The following is an 18816-nucleotide window of genomic DNA, read 5'->3' as shown; positions in this document are numbered from 1 at the left end:
ATTTGCCAGGTCTTTGATATAAAACCTTGCTCCTGAGGAACTGGGTCTCCTGATATTCAACAGCTTGCCTAGTTTTATCTCATTACTTGGCTTGGTGCTGTGTGTGATCTGAGTATGAGCTGTTCATCTTGCTCTTGACCCCAAGATATACACGCATGCACACATGCATACGCACACACACACACATTATTTATCTACTTGCCAATTATTGGAAGCTCGATAGTACATAAAACAAATCTCTGTCCTACCTTTACAAATCTTACTATCCAGTGATTAAGACAGATATTTCTCTTATGCCCCAATAAACATATAAATACAAATTAACAAATTATGCTATGTACCATGAAAAGAACAGAGTACTTTGAAATAGACCAGCAGGAAAGGCCTTTCCAAGAAAGTAACATTAAGCTAAAACCTGAAGAATCAGTAGGAGTCAAATGGACAAAGAGCTTTTCAGGCAAGAAAAACAACATAGCCAAAGATCTGCTGGCAAGAAAGAGCTTGGCAAGTGCAAGAAAATTAAAGCAAGTTAATGTGACTGGAGAGTAGTGAGCAAGAGGAAAATGAAATCAGGTTACAGGAATAGGCAGGGACAAGACAACAAAAGGTCTTAGTAAGAATTTTGTGTTCTGAAGTCCAGGATGTGGTTTTTTGAAAAAATTAATAAGATAGGCCACTATCTAGACTAATGAAGAAGAAAAGAGAGAAGATTCAAATAAAGACAATTAGGAATGACAAAGGGGATGTTCCCACTGACCCCACAGAAATACAAACAACCATCAGAGACTACTATGACACCTCTACACACACGTACTGAAAAACATAGAAGAAGTGGATAGATTCCTGGATATATACACCCTCCCAAGACTGAACAAGGAAGAAATTGGTTCACTGAATAGACCAATAACAAGGTCTGAAATGGAATTAGTAATAAATAGCCCACCAACAATAAAAAAGCCCAGGACTAGACAGATTCACAGCTGAATCCTACCAAATGTAAAAAGAAGAGCTGGTACCATTCCTGCTGAAACTATTCCAAAAAGTTGACAAGGAGGGACTCTACCCCAACTCATTCTGTGAGGCCAGCATCATCCTGATACTAAAACCTGGGAGAATCACAACAAAAAAAAGAAAACTTTAAGCCAGTATGCTTAGATGAACATTGATGCAAAAATCCTCAACAAAATACTGAAAAATCAAATCCAACAGTATACTAAAAGGCTTATCCACCACTATCAAGTAGGCTTTATCCCTGGGATGCAAGGTTGGTTCAACATATGCAAATCAATAAATGTGACTCATCACATAAACAGAACTCGAGACAAAAACCACGATTGTCTCAATAGATGCAGAAAAGACTTTTGATGCAGAAAAGCCTTTTGATAAAATTCGACACCCCTTCATGTTAAAAATTCTAAACAAATTAGATATCGAAGGAACATACCTCAAAATAATAAGAGCCGTCTATGACAAACCCACAGCCAACACCATACTAAATGAGCAAAAGTTGGAAACATTCCCCTTGGAAACCAGCACAAGGCAAGGATGCTAATATCTAGCATCTGTAAGGAACTTAAACAAATTTACAAGAAAAAAATAAATAACCCTGTTAAGAAGTGGGAAGAACATGAACAGGCACTTTTCAAAAGAAGACTTACCTGTGGCCAACGAGCATATGAAAAAAAAAGCTCAATATCACTGATGATTAGAGAAATAAAAATCCAAACAACAATGAGGTACCATCTCACACCAGCCAGAATGGCTATTATTAAAAATTCAAAAACTAACAGATGCTAGTGAGGTTGTGGAGAAAAGGAAACGCTTATCCACAGTTTGTGGAAGCGTAAATTAGTTCAACCATTGTGGAAAGTAGTGTGGTTATTCCTCAAAGAGCTACAAACAGAACTACCACTCAACCCAGAATCTTATTACTGGGTATATATATACAAAGGAATATAAATCATTCTACCATAAAGACACAGGCACACGTATGTTCGTTACAGCACTATTCACAATAGCAAATAATACGGGAGTGCTGGGAAGGGAAGAGCGTGGTCCCTTTAAATGATATGGAAAGCGGGAAGGAAAGTGCTGGGTAGAGGAGGGCGTGGTCCCTGGCTAGGGCTCCACCCCCACAGACCTAGGTAAGGACAGGCACTTCTGCCTTCTCGCCCAAATGCTGCATTTTCCAGTACCACTCTGGCCTGCCATGCCCTATCCTGGGCCTATAAAAACCCGATACCCTAGCAAGACGAGACAGAAGCTGCTGGATGGTGAGAGGAACACATCAGGGGGAGGGACACAAGCAAGAGGACATCAAGAGGAACACATTGGTGAAGAAGACACAAGCGGCTGGTCATCGAGAGCATGCCGGCGGAAGAGCAGGCCATCCACTGACAGAAAGAAGCAGAACTACAAGGAGTTTGGCTGGTGCGGTGGAAGCAATCGGAGAAGAGTCCACGAATGAAGTTCAATCATTGCACTATTCACAATAGCAAAGACATGGAATCAACCTAAATGCCCATCAATGGCATATTTGGTAAAAAAAAAAAAAAAAAAAAAAAATGTAATACATATACATCATGGAATACTATGCAGATGATGTCCTTTGCAGCAACATGGATGGAGCTGGAGGCCATTATACTTAGCAAACTAATGCAGGAACAGAAAACTAAACACCACGTGTTCTCACTTATTAGTGGGAACTAAATGATGAAAATACATAAACACATAGAGGGGAAAACACATTGCCCAGTGGCCCGACTCTAGGGGAAAACCATCTCCTTTCTGGCTCCCCAATCTGCTGAGAGCTACTTCTACTAATAAAACCTTGCACTCATTCTCCAAGCCCATGTGTGATCTGATCTATATATTCATTGCAGCACTATTCACAATAGCAGAGACATGGAATCAATCTAAATGCCCATCAATGGCATATTGGGTAAAGAAAATATAATACATATACACCATGGAATACTAGGCAGCCATAAAAAAGAACAAGATGATGTCCTTTGCAGCAATGTGGATGGAGCTGGAGGCCATTATACTTAGTAAACTAATTCAGGAACAGAAAACTAAATACCACATATTCTTACTTACAAGTGGGAGCTAAATGATGAAAACACATAAACACATAGAGGGGAGCAACACACACCAGGGCCTATTGGAAGGCAGAGGGTGGGAGGAGGGAGAGGATTAGGAAAAATAACTAATGGGTACTAGGCTTAATATCTAGTGACAAAACAGTCCGTACAACAAACCCCCATGACACAAGTTTACCTATATAACAAACCTGCACATGTACCCCTGAACCTAAAATAAAAGTTTAATTAATAAATAAATAAAAATAAAAAAATTTGGTGTTCTAGTCTAAGGTTGTGGAAGCCACTACAGAATTTTAAGCAGCAGAATGACTGTGATCCCATTTATGTTGTTCATAGGTCAAGGGAAAGACTGAAACAAGGAGACCAGTGAGAGAATATTGTCACAAACTATGAGAATGCTGATTTTGACCATCTGGGTAGCCCTAGCGTTTAGCCTGCTCCCATGTGAGTCTTCGAGCCTAAACAATGGCCTTGATCTGGTTCTTCTCATCCTGACTGTATGTCTTCTCCTACAACTCTTTGGAGTTTATGGAGCTGAAACATCACTGTGGCTTATCCTCACTCAAAAGAAAAAGCCAACTCAGAAAAAAAGGTCAAGGCAATCAAATGTTATGTTTTGAAGGAATTTTTATTTTCAACAATTTGTTCTTCTGCCACAAGACAACTTTAGAGATCAGTCATTTGCCTTTTTGTCAATCCCCGGCCTTCACCATCAATATAGGCCCAGGAGCCAGCACTCAACCAAGAATTAGAACAGCAAATTTCTAGTCTTATTTCAGATATTACCCCGATTGTAGAGGTGACAGAAACCGAAATGGAAAGTAGGATGGACAGTACCAAACCTGATTATGAAAAAGGTCATAGGATTGGCCTTTGACAAGACACAGAAGTAGAGGGTTTCTGATTCAAGCACAATGTCGCACGATAGAAACTTAAACCTCTGAGAGGTCAAATCCAGGTTTGATCCAAGGGAATAAATCCTTAAATAGAACAGAAAAACGAAATGACCTGAACTTCACACTTACAAGAGATAATCCTAGGTACAAAGTCTCTTACAAATATTACTGAATCCTCACAGATACAAGGAGGTCCTAGGGGTAAGAGGTGGTGAGAAGAAAGCATTTATTTATTACAATACCAGGTTTATGGAGGAGAAATTTAGTGGAAATCCTTTTCCACAGTCAGGAAATTGAACAGTGTTGAAATCAGAGTCAGAACGCAGAGGTTTTTCACTAGAGGCCAAAATAGTCTTGCAAGAAGCCCTAGGGCCCCTCAGTAGTAAATATTGATAGAAGCCCACAGTGAAGGCTGCTGAATTGTGTGGGCAGCATTTTACTGTCTCTATTTCCCTTCAGTGTGCTAGGAGAAAAAAGGGGACTAACTAATAAAATATAGTATGTGTTTGTGTGTTTCTGTACATGTGTACACATATGTTTGCTTTCTCTGTAAGAAAGATAATGATAGGCTTCAAAGTACAGGAAAGATCGTATCTCTGGGTGGCATTTCCTTCAATGCTGCATATAATAACCTTAGAAACAGATAGATCTATTTTTTTCATGCTGAAAAGCAAATAAATAATATTGGTTTAATTCATCTTACAACCTGTGTTGTAAAATCAGTTGACTGTCAGGTTAGACGGAAGCAGAGCAAATTGCTTACTCATGGTAAGCTCCCCCTTTTGTTATTACTTTAGACAAAGTTAAACCCAAGGGAGGAAAGAAACATTTTATCTTCACGTTACCAACTCTGTTTAATTCTTTTTTGACATGTCATGTATTGATTCTAAATCTGAATTCTTCTGGACTCCAGCAGAAAATTGAAAGAAAAAAGATTGAGGTTTGTGTGGCTTCAAGGCTCAGTTCTGATACCAGGAAAGAAGCATAAAATTAAAGCATATTGTTACCATGCTGAACCTAAGAGGAGCAAGAAAGAGACAAGGAAAGGCAAAGATAAAACAAGCAACATAGCTCAAGCTGATGCACGGCCTTGGTCTGAGAGTCGATGGCATTTATTCAAAACCAAAAAGAATTCATCACAAGACAGAATGTGGAACCCAGAAAAATTTCCAGCTCATCCTAAACAAGGACTTCATGCCTCAGCTGTATTATTTTCTTGTGATGTGGTGGCTTCCCATTAGTCAGACATGTCCATTGTAGCCATAAAAAATACTGTGTAATACAAGTAAGAATAATCTTTGATTCACCCACACCCCAGAAAATTCAGAACATTGTATTTATTTATTCATAAAGTTACATGGAGTACACCATTTGAGAGTTGAAATTACATCTAGAAAAGTGATCTGCTTGTCCCTTTATTCATGATTTCAGTGACTCTAGCAGATATGCCAAAGTGAAACACAACCCATAAAACCAGTCTAGAGTTTGCTAAATGTTCCCTTTAAAAGAGATATCTCCATTTTAAAATTTTTTTTATTTTAATAATTTTTTTAATTATAATTTTTTAATTTTTTAAAAATGTGTTTCCCAGTTAAATAGGGTTTATACTTCTTTTGTCTAAATCAGAAGATAGCAAAGAATATGAATTGGAAACAGCATTGATATGACCGCTGATCCTAGCTCTGGTGTTAAGTAGCTGTGTGACTTTGGGCATGTCATTGATCCTCTCTGAGCCTCAGTCACATGGCCTGCAAATGGGGGAATGCAGTCAGAAGATCAAGCAGTTAGATTCTAATGCAGGTCTAGTGCTTAAATGAGTAAAATCCTTGCACATAGTAAGTGTCTGGCACACAGTAAGTGTTTAATAAATGCCAAGTAGTCTTAAGGATGTTGCTCCACATGTATCACCACATGTGTTAGTATTACCACATGTATGATTTAAGTAAATAATTGAACCTCTCTTGACCTTCAGTTTTACTTATATGTTGACTTAAACAGTTATTATGAATATTAAACAAGGTAACATATGTAAAAGGGGTAGGTACAGAGAAAGTGCTCATTAAATGTTTTCTTTCTTTCCCCAAAGTTGTATTGACTTATGAGTAGGAAACACAAAAATAAGAACAACAAAAAAAAAAACTCTCTTCTCCATAGCAAGATGTTTAGGAGAAGAAAAAAAAAAAAAGGCTTATGGTACCCAGCTCACTGAAAATTTCTGCTACTCATTTAAAAAAAAAAAATCCTTCTTTAAAAAAATACACCAAAATTTAAGAAGAATCCAAAAAAAAAAAAAAATCAGAAATCCCATATCTCTTTTCTTACTGTGATAAAAAACTGCACAACATAAAATTTACTATCTTAACCATTTCTAGGTGTACTATTCAGTAGTCAGGCATATTCACATTGTGCAATTAACCTCCAGAACTTTTCATCTTCCCAAACTGAAACTCTGCACCCATTAAACAATAACTCTCCATTTCCCCCTCCCCCAGTCCCTGTAACCCACATTCTACATTCTGTCTCTATAAATTTGACTACTGTAGGTTCGTCGCATGAATGGCGTGAAATGGAATTGGTCCTTTTGTTATGGCTTACTTCACTTTGCATAGTGTCCTCAGCGTTCATGCATGTTGTAGCATGTGTCAGAATTTCCTTCAAGGCTGAACAGTATTCCATTGTACAGATATACCACATATTGTTTATCCATTCATCCATTAATTCTCTTAGTAGTTTTACCCAAACTATTAAAAAAAAAAAAATTCAAGGTAACAAATTGCACTACCCCCACCCAGCTACCCCCACAATTTAGAAAATCTGGTTTGCTCAGAGGAACCAAAACCATGGAGAAAATAGACCTTCTTTGTGCCCCCTCATCCCAGCCTCTCACATGTAGTATTATCACGGTGGTAATGTGGCTTCTCAAACTTCAGCCAGCACTTCTTTCTCAGCTCAACCCAGACAAATCCAAATAACAGAAATAATAAAACCCTCACTTCCCCTTTCTCACCCACCAGAGGAATCTCCCATACCTCGCTCTCCTTACACTCTTGCCCTGAACTCTTCTCATGTCTACCTGACCTTCTGAGAGCACAGGGGGACTTGGGGAGCAATATTGATTCTCCCAGAGGAAATTTACCAAACGAGAGGAGAGGAGAGGAGATGTGGAGGTCATGTAGTGCAGGCACCCAGCAACAGATTCTTCTTGGAGCTGCATTCTTCGTTGCCTGTCTGGCCAGAATTTCTTTGGATTTTCTTCTAATAAAGCCTATGTTATCATTCATGATTGCTTTCATATTCCACAGAAGAAAAAGAAAATAAATACGCAGACTGCTAGTTTGATTTTTTAGAATATTTAAATCCTGAAATAGACACCAAAATGATTTGCTTAGCTGGGAGGGAAGTTTAAAACCTCAAAAGGACAGCATTCCATTCTGCCTCCATCTCTCAGATTTCTGTGTGTTAGCAGCAGCCACACATGCCTCTCATTCAGATGTGTGAGTCCAAACTATTTTATAACTGAATTTCCAGTTCCTTAATTAATAAAATGGTGATGGGGTTGTTATTTATATCTTAAGGGTGGACTAAACCTTCCTCTCCTTTCTAATTAAATCATAACATGGCCTCAAAAGTGTGTTGCATCATTCCTACCGGATCATAAGCAACAAGACACTTTTTCGTTTTTCCTTCTAGTGCCAGAATCTTGCATGGGCTGCTCAGTCTCTGCTCCTCCCTGTCTCCCCTACCCCCCTTGCAGCCCCCTCCCATCATGGTAACTCCTCCAAGGTTGCCGTTTGTGCTATGTCCTCTGTTTTACCCATGGTGATCACCATTAAAACCCTTAAGACGACAGGGTCTGTATGCTTGTCTTTGGGAACTGCTAAGATGATCCACTGAGCTACCAATGTTAGAGAGAGAGAAGTGGTGCTAGTGGATTTAAAGAGAAATAAAGTCAGGAAGTCCTGAGACATGGAAATAACCCTGGAGGCTTACATAGGGAGACCCTGGAGCTGTACTGACCCATGTGGTAGTCACATGTGGCTATATATATTTAATGTGAAATTAATTAAAATTAAATAAAATTTTAAATTCTGTTCCTCAGTCACACTAACCATATTTCTTTTTAAGTATTTATTATTTTAATAGCAGATACTAACCATATTTCAAAGTACTCAATAGCCACATGTAACCGGAAGCTACCATATTAGACAGCACAGATATAAAGCATTCCCATCATTGTAGAAAGTTCTATCAAAGAGCACTGCTCTAGAGATTTCCAGGGGAAGATCTACTTAGCAGCTCTTGAGAGACAGCAGACTGTGTATTAGAAATAGCACGACAATAGAATTTATTGATCAAACAGAAATAGTTTTGAGAGAGAAAGGGGGTATTAATAATGATTCAATAATTTTAATAATTAGTTAATACTTAATGATAATTATCCTGAAATACAGAGAGTAAAAGGGGCACAGTGAATAATTATGCTGGGATTACAGGCAAACCTGGAAGCCTGGTCACCTGATCATCACATTCTTCCTGGAGGGGTTATTTGATAGATTACAATCCCCTGGAGTTGTGTAAGCATAGCTGTTACTTTCATAGATAACAACTAGACTTCACAAATACAACTAGAATGTCTTCCCTAAAGCACTATCACCTAAAAAAAAAAAAAAAAAGGATTTTCTTCCAGAAACAGGCCTATATCTAGATGGTGCCAAAGCCAATCTCTCCTTTTTGGTGCTACCCTATTTCCAGTCTGGAGAATCCCAGACCATGTTCAGATCTGTGTTTTCCCTGGGGCAAGCCTGGAGAGGGCTACCCTCATCCAAAATGTGCCCATGCTGAGAAATAGGATTGTTTTCAGCAGTTTCTCTGGTGTAAGACTCTGGTATTAACACAACCATTTTTTTTGGTTGGTTGGTTGTTTTTGAAAAGGAGTCTTACCCTGTTGCCCAGTCTGAAGTGCAGTGGCAAGATCTTGGCTCAGTAAAACCTTGACCTCCCAGGTTCAAACTATTCTCCTGCCTCAGCCTCTCACATAGCTGGGACTACTGGCATATGTCACCACACCCAGCTAATTTTTGTATTTTTAGTAGAAGCAAGGTATCACCATGTTGGTGACCAGGCTGGTCTCAAACTGCTGACCTCCACTAATCCACCCGCCTCAGCCTCCTAAAGTGCTAGGATTACAGGCGTGAGCCACTGCGCCCAGCTAACACAACTATTTTAGAGTGACTTTATCTGCCCCAGACCACAGACTCTGTTTTATCAAATAGTGCCGCTGGAAGAGAAGGAGTAAGAGCAGAAACCCTGCTGACCTCTGAAGGCCCCTGGGTGGCAGTATCACTTTTTTGTTTCATGTTGTTTTGGGGGAAGCCAAGAACACTGAAAAACCTTCTTTTTCAAAGTGCTGCCAAATAAGGAATCGAGCAGGTACACCAAAATCTGCTGAAAGTTAAAGAAAAATCAAAGAACCCTAAATACATTTGAATTTTTACATTTCCCTCACCTGGAGTGAGGTGCTGAAGCTCCAGCCTGGGTCCCGTTTGGTGACAGACGTGAACACAAACATGGACCCTCTCTTTGCCCGGGAGCAAGACAGTCAGGCCAGTAGGATGGGATCTTCCATTCAGGGTCATCAAAGAAGGCTGAGTGCTGTCACTAACCTTTCAGCACACCCCTCCTGAAAGTCATATGGACTCAAAAATGTGTCATGGCCATAGAATCAACCCTAGGAAAATAGTAAAGAATATCATCCTGTTGCTCCCAGCCTTCCCGCCTTGGGTTGGTAGATTTTCTTATGGGGTGGAAACTCAGCGCCAGCATTGCCACGGGTTCAGAGATCCCATGTCCAGCCTCACATGTCTGGGCTGGTTCTGCTCTGAGGCTGCTCTAACACTGGGAAGTATTCCTTTATTCTCGCTGACGGGTTATCTCCAATGACATTGTAGACCAAGCACCAAGGACAGCCCTACTTAGGGAAGGTAATTCAAACCCTTTGTTTAAGCTCACTGCTTCATACAACACAAACTAACCCAGCACCTACAACGTGGCAAACACCTCTTGGGGACACTGAGCACATAGCTGTGAGCAAGAGAGACAGGACCTTGTCATCACAGAGCTTATATTTTAGTGGGAGGATGGAGACAATGAGCAAATAAACAGAAATTATTCCAAATGGTGATAACTGCTACAGAGGAAAAAAGGTGATACTTGAATGTGACTGCAGTGACTGAGGGACAGCATCAGATGGCATTGTCAGTAAGAGTTTCCAGACGGGGCCAGTGGACCTGTGATCTGAAGGTTGCCAGCCAGCTATAGTGGAGGAACCCAGAGCTTAAGTCCTTGAAGAGAAACACTGAGCTGTGCATTTTCAAGGACAATCTGAAAGAAGGTGAGAGATCCCACCTTGTGAGCAAGAGGAGGGAGCAGAAAAAGATAAACTTGAAGAAGTAAACAGAGGAACCATCCCAGGCCTTGCAGGTACCATAAAATATTTGAGTTCATCTTAAGTGCAACGGAAAGATACCCCAGGGTTTTAAGTAACAAAATGGCATGATCTGATTTACATGTTTAAAGATTACTGTGGATGCTGCATGCAAAACGGATTCCAGCAGTGGTCCTCAAAGGAGGTTCCCAGACCAGCAGCATCACCTAGAAACCTGTTAGAAATGCACATTCTTAGGCCCCACCCTCAATATCCTGACTCAGAAACTCCGGGGGTAGAGTTCAGCAATCTGTTTTCACAGGCTCTCCAGGATATTCTGATGCACACTCATGTTTCAAGACCACTGCATTACAGGAGGATGAGATTGGATCACAAGAAACCAGTTAGGAGGCTACAGTGCAGGGATGGTGCTCTTCCTGATGTTGTTCCTATGTTGTAGGGCTAGATGGAGTTGCCCTATTCAGGAAATGCTCCCTTGAATTTAGAATGTCCTTCAAAGGAAATTCAATGATAAAGATGTTCTCTTTCTGTCACCCAAAAGCTGTCTTTTAGACAGAATAGTTAGAGACCTTTTCTTTTTCTTTACTTTTTCTTTTAATGGAGGAGGTGTAGAATTCAGAAGACTGCATTCACACCATTTAGCTAAGGAAAAGCAATTGAAATCTGCACTATTTTCATATCTAAACCACATCACACAAGAAACAGACAACCTGGGGGTGAATATGGGGGACTGGTGCATTTAGAATCTATGCCTCATATAGACCAGAGATGGAGATGTTCTACACTAATATAAGTGTATGGATTCTTATCTAGAAAAACAGTGAAATCAATGAAGAAATGCTATTATTGGTCAAATCCCTTGACCTTGCTCACAGGGCCTTTTATATGTGTGCTCACACCAAAGAGAGAAGGAAACCTTTATTTCACATCGTCTCATAGTCTCCTGTGCAGGAAGACACACCATTCTTGACTAAAGGGGACCTCCCCCAAGGTATCACTGAAAATACCCACACTCTTTTTGTGGGCTCAATGAGCTGGACTAATATTATGGTTGCCAGCATCATCCACCAGCTCTTGTCTCCCAAGGAACCTGAGAATTATAAAAGAATTTATGCCAGAAGAGTAAAATGCTGTGGCTTTGTGTGTTACTAAGCCCTTTTATGGAAATGAGTTTATTGGATTGGCCAGCCAGCCTGGTAAGGAGGGAAGGGAAGAGGCAAGGAGAGATTTAGGAAAGTTGATCTTTGGGAAAACAAAATGAGGATCAGAGTAAGTAAGGGACAAGAGTCACTGGGGAAAAGAGGGTTACCAAATACGTGGAGAAAAACATAATGAAAAGGGAGAATACTGGAGTAAAATGCAAAATCAAGGATTGACACAGATAAGGTTTCAATCTTCTGCTGCCTCCTACTAATTGTGTGATTTGGGCAAGTGGCACTAATGCTCTAAGCCACAGTTTTCTCATCTGTGATGTGGGGATTATAACTGGAGCTACTTCAAAGAGATATTGCAAGAATTAAATCAAACCTTGTGGTTAAATGTCTGGTCTAGTACCCAGAACACGGAGATTAGTAAATACTAAAGACTTCCTTCCCCCAGACTCCTTTCATCTCCCCCAGCTATGACATGGGAAGGAGGAAGAAAATCAGATGCTTAAAAAGACAAAATGATAAAGGCAATTGGTTATTTTGTATTTCTCTCTTCTAAGAGTGTTGAAATTTTAATATCTTGTTTTGTTCAAGCATCACTGTCCCATGTCCTCCTTGAGGTTCAGAAGGTAAAATGGCCCTCTCAAGTCCTTGTGGGGCTGTCATGCATCCTAAAGCCCCTGCCCTGGCTTCACAGAGTGCTCCCTGGATGTCCACCCCAGAGCTACTCAGTCTCACCTCCTAGAGTTAAGGAGGACAAACATTGTCTCCTCACTTTGCCAACAGGTTCTAGGAAGCTCAGAATATGAACCTGTAAGTCTACTGCTCCTTACAACTAGCCCCAAGCATTTGGAAAGGGGAGGAAGATGAGAGGATCCAAACTTTTACGATTCAGAAGCCTAAGTAAGTGATAAGTGCAAAAGTCCTAAAAGAATGTTTTCTGTCTCTGTCAATGGAACAGATTTTGTAGAGTTCTGAAAAGGACCTTGGGCTACCCAAAGTCCAAATTAAACAGAGTAAAACAAAATAAAACAAAAAGAAACAGAGAAGTTCTGTGACTTGACCAAGGTCATATAACAAGTGAGAGTAGCATCACTGACCTTTTTAAGTCAACAAGTCTATGCTCTTCTCAAATGACAAAACTAGTCTGGCCAACATGCAGAACACAATGTTCCTCTCTGAACAATTTGTACTTGGAAAATGAGACCATCTTTAGAAATTCTCACTGCTCTCCTGAGACCAAACACTGCAACACTGATTTGAAAATGCTTACATTTTAGAAACAACTGCAAAATAGAATCATTCATTATGCCCCTCAGCAGCAAAGACCATCCCTGCCTTGCCACACTTGCAATTGATATTTTATTTGTGAGGAGGCATTCTTTCTCCCATTGCCAGCCAATGTTATTTGTAGCCTAATAAATTATTCACAAAATAACCCCACTTATTTGTCTTTCAGATATTTCTTTCCTAGGAGACTCAATATATTTAATGATAGCACCACAAATATGCCCAATAAGACAGGGCAATTTGCAACCTAATAGAAAAAGGTATGTTAACTATACAATATGGTTTCTGTATGAAGAACAAAAGAATTTCCTCTGAACATACTGGCACTGAGACATGCGAGGGAGAGCAGCAAGACACAGCTACTCGTGTGGTTGACAAGAGCAATTTCCCAGCAAAAGCTGAGGGCACGGGTCACAACCCATGACCAGGAATGGTGAAAGACCAGCCATAACTGGCAATAAGAACATGTCCTGCTTCCCCAATCCAATCTGTCTGCCAGATAATCAGCCATCCTATAATTTGTTGTATTTCTTATGGAAAATAAAAAGAAACAGATCAAAAAATAATAACTTGAACTATTGGGCAAAAGGAAAAATCAAGCAAATGCTAATGCAGACCCATGTAACTGGGTCTGCTCCCTACTTTCAAGATAAAATTAACATCACATGTCTTTCATTTTCCCTAAATAAATCTGTCTTGAGTCCCCCTTGCCAAATTAGTAGAATGGCTGGTACCCTCCCCCTTGTTACCGTTTTGAAAATATTTAAAAGGCCTAGGAGTTTAGAGCTCCAAAAAAAAAAAAAAAAGAGAGAGTTGGGCTGATTCTGACATCCACATCTGGAAAAGACAGACCCTGGTGTCTGATCTGCCCACAGCTACCCCTGCTCTCCCTGCCACATGGTGGTGGTCCTCCATCATCACCCAGGCTTGCGGCCCATCCAAGTCCCTACAGAGTCCACTCCAGATCTCCAGGGAAAAGTGATCTTACTCCCTCAAGAGTGCCTTTGATCCACAATTCTTTGGTTCCCAGAATCATAGCCCCGAATGCTTAGCTTTTTCCTGTGCAGCCATCCCTTCAAAGATAACACCCACTTCCCAGCCCCATCATAGCAGGTCGAGTTTCAGCCCATGGTGGACACAGAGCCACTGACTGTTCCTTCCCTGGGATCCACGACTTCTTTTTTCCCTAATATCTGGAAGCTTTCCTCATTAATTCCTGAAACAAAATGAACCTTACTACACACTTTTGGTGCTCAAGAGGGCTACCCCTCCACCATCTAGGAGTGCTACCTAACTGGCTCTAGAGGATCCATGAGCTTCAAAACACAAGCAGTCTGATTTTACATTTTTGCCAGCCACCTCCTTGGGGTATACCCTGATGATTTGTGTTGGGAAGTGGGAAGGAAACTCACTCCCTCCTTCTTCAGAGAAGAGCCAACATAAGCATGCCAAAGATGATTTAATCTCCTTTGAATGAGCAAGATGAATCTTTGTCACTTATTTTGCTAAAGTAGAAAATTTGAAAATCCAAGTTCAATCAAAAGTGGAACATTCTGCTCTAAATTAGTTAGACTAAGAGCTAGAACACCTCCACACACATAAACAAGCAATCACTTAGAATGATATTTGCAAATATTGTGTGACCCTGCAAATAGTTACTCTCTCCAATGTGCATTATTACTACTTGCTTTATGAATTTTGTGGAAATTGAGTGTTTTGTGTAAATTAGTAGGAAAGACAGAATTTAAAACTTAACTTGCATATTGAAATGTGCTAGGTAAGAGACAGAAATACCATTTGACCCAGAAATCCCATTACTGGGTAGGCATGCAAGCATATGTTCATTGCAGCACTATCCACAATATCAAAGACATGGAATCAACCCAAATGCCCGTCAATGATAGAATGGATAAAGAAAACGTGGTACATATACACAATGGAATACTATGCATCCATGAAAAGTAATAAGATTTTGTTCTTTGCAGGGTCATGGATGGAGCTGGAAGCTGTTATCCTCAGCAAACGAAGGCAGGAACAGAAAACCAAACACCACGTGTTCTCACTTATAAGTAGGAGCTGAACGATGAGAACATATGGACACAGGGAGGGAAACAGCATACCCTGGGGCCTGTTGGGGAAAGGGATTGGGGGAGGGAGAGCATCAGGATAAATAGCTAATGGATACTGGGCTTAATACCAAGGTGATGGGTTGATCTCTGCAGCAAACCACCATGGCACACGTTTACCTATGCAACAAACCTGTACACCCTGCACATGTACCACAGAATTTAAAATAAAAATTGAAGATAAAAAAAAGAAATGTGTTAGGTATCCAGTAGATTACTTCTTGTCCTTTTGTATACATCTATGCTCTATGCCACTTGTTTAAAGCTTCAAAACAACCTTATAAGATATATATTATTAAATTTATTATATATGACACAACTAAGGTTCAAAGAGGTTAAAAACTGAACAGCAGTCAGTAAATTATGAAGCCAGAATTTGAGTTCTCAGCTGCTTTTCCACTTCCTATTCTGATATTTCTTACAAAAGAGAAGACAAGAAGTAGCTTAGTTTCCTAGCTTCCAAAAATAGGAGGTCCATACTGAGTTAGAAGAAAAAAAAACAAATAATCATTGTTTTTCTTAAGACTGCTTTGGAATCATTTGATTTATGCGTGTTTTTGTGACCCCTCCAGAATCCCTAGAGAAAACACAGGGCCTGTCTGCTTTACTAGAGTATGATACTGAAAGTCTGAGGCTGGCTAGAGAGCAGCTTGTGTAGGACAAAGGACATTGCATTAGCAAACCCAACTTTGGTTGATAATCACAGAAGCAAGTAGTATGAAACACCACCAGGGGATGGAGAAACACCTGGACAAAGAATTGATTTATTGAGGGGAAGATAAGATTAGAAGAATTCAAAGCCCTTGTAAGAATACTCTCACTGCAGAGAGCTTGATGATATGGTTGTGTGAGCTAGAAACAGAAGGCTGTCCTGGTACCAGAGGGAGTGTCTCTCCTGTAAAATAAACAATGCTCCACTGTCTAGGATTCTATTTTTCCCCCTCTGCCTTTTCCTATCCCAGCATCCCAAGTCAGCTGCTGGAATTATAGAAAAATAGAGGGCAATAGTAGAAAGTCCTAAAGGCATTGTGCAGAGTACTGGCTTCCTTTGCTTTTCAAATTCGGCCTCACATCTCATTTGATTCCATGTGCTACCCCGACCTTGCAAAAGGGGAAACGAAAATACATTGAAGCTGAGTGACTGGTCCATGTTACTGGGAATTAATAGGTTTTAGCAGAACTCAGCTCCCCTAAGACTCAGCTCTGTATTTCTGTTGGACAAATGAAGATAGGAGAGAATAAAGAGGATACTACCTTCTTCAAAGCATTGTTTTGTTTTACCCTCTCACCCTTGCTCTCTGTTCCTCCAGGCATCACACAAACACACGCACACACAATTATACACATTTTATTAGATAATGGTTCCATGAAGAAAAATAAGAGCTGCTGGATATGGATCAAGGCAGGGAATGTCTTGCATCAAGAATATGGTGAACATTCATGATGAAATGGATTGGTTCACTGAGGTCTGTTTGCATTCTGGAAGAACCCTGGTTCCTTAAAAAAAAAAAAAAAAATTTAGGCCAAGGGACAGAAAAGGGGAAATTTGGCCTGCTAACACCTAGACCAATTTTTTAATGAGGAAAAGGTAACGGGAAACTTTCTCAAATTAGTCTATGAGAAGAGCATAGTGTCTTTGTTATTATCTCTCTTGTATTGTCTTTTTATAATAAGAGAATAGTGTGATGGCATCCAGACCTTGCTTGCAGACATCATTTTTTGTGTCTACTTGATACTCAGGAACGGTGTGGTTTTTCTCTGTGGCTTTTCTACACATTGGTAAAATGAGAATGTTTCCTAAGAAGAAACTGGATCTTTTCTACTGTACCTCCCCTATATCCAGGCAACTGGGACCCCTGCCATGAGTTCTGTGCTTCAGAAGGCCCCACTCTGGACTTCCTACAGGGCAGGAGCAAGAAGTCCACAGGACTAAGGATATTTGCCCACCTGGAACCCATGCCCCAAATTCTAGACCAAGCTCTCAGTACCTGGGACCCTGGGATTACTAATCCTGGAATGTACTTCAGAGCCTGCAGAGCCTCCTGCAAGGGAGCAGCCTCCTGAGAGCAGACAGCGCGATCCAGGTCTGAACTGTGACAAAGAGGTAGCTTTCTGTGGGATGGGGAAGGGGCAGACAGATGGAGCTTGCTCATGTGGATGCAGAGGTGTAAGTGCCCTGAACAGCAGATGGGACTAAAAGATGGCAAGCCTTGGTAGGATGGGAGCTTGGGGGTGGGGAGATGGTCTGCGTTTGTACTTTTGCCCCGGCCCTGCAAATGAAATGACTGTTGTGGGAAGGCTGCCTTTATCATTACCTAAAAAGCAAAGCCTCCTAGTAGACTCATGGCCTTTTTCTTCTGCTCAATTCGTCTTCTACACTGTGACCACCATCATCCTTTAAAAACAGACACAACCATATCAAGAAGTCTCTGATTAAAAATAATCCACAGCATCTGTTGCTTACACCAGCAGTCCCTAACCTTTTTGGCACCAGGGACTGGTTTTGTGGACTACAATTTTTCCACAGACTGGGAGGGGGTGTGGAGATGGTTTTGGGATGAAACTGTTCCACCTCAGATTGTCAGGCATTAGATTCTCATAAGGAGCATGCAACCTAGATCCCTTGCATGCACGGTTCATAGGAGGGTGTGTGCTCCTATGAAAATCTAATGCTGCCGCTAATCTGACAGGTGGTAATGCTTGCTGACCTGTCGCTCACCTCCTGCTTTGCAGCCCAGTTCCTAACAGGCTAAGGGCTGTTACCAGTTCATGGCTCAGGAGTTGGGGACCGCTGGCTTGTACCATCATAGCTGAACTCTGGATACTCCCTACTTATCCTTCTTCCCACAGACCTTGACCCACCAACATTTGCTGTGCCTTATCTGTTTACCACCTTGGACAATCTTTTGTTCTTAAACATGGTCTGCACATTCAAGCCCATATACCTTTAATCATGCTAGTCTCTTTGTCCGGCCAGTATACAGAGTGTGAAATATATTGTTGTTGAGTTGTGTTGAAATAATGATGGACTGATATGACAGAACACATTTTTGAGATGTTTTATTTGTGTTTGTTTTCTTTGTATTTCCCATGCCCCTCTATTTTAAGCAGGTTGCCAACCTTTCATATCTTATTGCCTTGGTAATTTTTTTTCAGTGTGGAAAGCATATGCTTCTTCCTCAGTTCAAAGGTTTTTCTCATTTACTAAAAACGCCTAAACTTTCTCAAGAGATAATGCCCTGAGGAGGAGTAATGGTAGGCATGAGAAGGAGCTTTTGAGGGGAAAGATATAGAGGGAAAAATAAGAGTTCACCGAAGATTAAGAGGGGACAGAGATGGGCAGGTCCTGAATGTGGTGTCAACATTCTGGAGGCTGCAAGTGCTCAGAGAGGTGAGGAGCTGCAGAGTTATGAGGCTATAGAGATGATATGGACATTGAGACAATCTCCACAAAGTTGGCTGGCCAAACTGTCCAGACGCTGGGCTGTGGCACTGTCTTCTGCAGTATTAGCCAAGTAATGCTTCCTCTCTCCTAAACAAAGTGCAAGCAGTTCATACTGCCCTTTAGTCAATGGAAAAATGCCAGAATAATCATACAAACAGCCATCTCCTACTCAGAAAATGAGTGAATGGCTCACTCAGGAGGGTTAGGATCTTTTCTAGCCACTTTCACTGTTACCAAGTTGATGTGCTCATTGATTCCAGGTTATCTAACAGAATTTGAATGGGATTTCCTCAGGCTACGTCCCTAAAAAAGACCTTTATTATTTGGTCCAGCCATTTATTATTTGTCCCCTTTATCCCACA

This window comes from Pan troglodytes, chromosome 11 (genome assembly GCF_028858775.2).
Source record: "Pan troglodytes isolate AG18354 chromosome 11, NHGRI_mPanTro3-v2.0_pri, whole genome shotgun sequence".
NCBI classification, from domain to species: domain Eukaryota; kingdom Metazoa; phylum Chordata; class Mammalia; order Primates; family Hominidae; genus Pan; species Pan troglodytes.
Note: the sequence above shows the minus strand (reverse complement) of the source record.